Here is a 981-nt window from a genome sequence, read left to right on the forward strand (position 1 = left end):
CAGGAGTGCGGGCTGGCTTGCCTGTCGTCGCTTACCGATAGGCGCCTCACGGCCCCGTGCGAGTATGCAACCCGTCCGCACGCCTGCATCTGGTACAGTATGAACCGAAGAGAGAACGGCGCCGGTGGGCCACCCTGTAGAGATGGTACATATTGGAGAGAAACGGGTAGCGTAGCGTCGCTCGCTCTCTCTCTCGTTTCCTCTCTTTATCAGCCAAAGACATCCGCGGCTCCACGCACACCGCGACGGCCGGGGAGGGCGCGGCGGCTTCAGCCCGATGACTCAAGGCGGGGGTGGTCAACACGGGCGCGGGGCGTGCCCTCGGCACATGAAGAACACCCAACGCCGTTGACAAAAAGCCCGCCCGACGAGCGCTGGTAGAAAAAATGAGGGTTTCAACGAAGCCCCCCGGGCCCGGGTCCCATTGGCGCGCGCGGGCTGGCGAGGGACGGCCCCTCTGGAGGGCCCCTCCTGGAGGGGTTGTCAGCCGCAGCAGGCCGAGCGGCTATTGGTGGCGCTGCCGCCGCGACAACCGCGAGTGTCAGCCGAGCACCGGAACAACGCGCCCGCCAGAAGGAAAGGGCAAACACCAAAGCAATAAAGCCGCGCCGCGCACGGAGCGAAGTGGTGGCATGGCGGTATGTGCACACACACACACACACACACACATACATACGGTATCCACCACACCACGGCCCGCCCAGATAACGACATGGCCTGCCGCCCCGCCCTGGACCCGCCCGCCTTGCCTTCCCCTCTGGTGGCTGGTTCACGGAGCTGCCCCGTCCCCGAGTCGCGCCGCCATCACACCCACCTCCCCACACCTACGCCACCCCTACCCCTTCAGCATATGCTGCGGTTTCGGGCAGCTCCTGGCGAAGACGCCGCGCGCTGAGAGTTTTTCAACGTCGGCGCCCGCGCGCTGGCATTCCCTCTGGCGCGGCCCGGGCGATGATGGGGCGGGGCGGGGCGGGGCGGGGC

The 981-nt window shown here is 67.0% G+C and overlaps 1 protein-coding gene across 1 annotated transcript in view; it reads right to left on the bottom strand.

The window, feature by feature from the left end:
* Positions 1-981, bottom strand: part of LOC113217822 (TBC1 domain family member whacked) — a 13646-nt gene that overhangs the window by 10582 nt on the left and 2083 nt on the right. The window lies entirely within an intron of this gene.

Source organism: Frankliniella occidentalis, unplaced genomic scaffold (assembly GCF_000697945.3).
Source record: "Frankliniella occidentalis isolate FOCC.00 unplaced genomic scaffold, Focc_3.1 Scaffold113, whole genome shotgun sequence".
NCBI classification, from domain to species: Eukaryota; Metazoa; Arthropoda; class Insecta; order Thysanoptera; family Thripidae; genus Frankliniella; species Frankliniella occidentalis.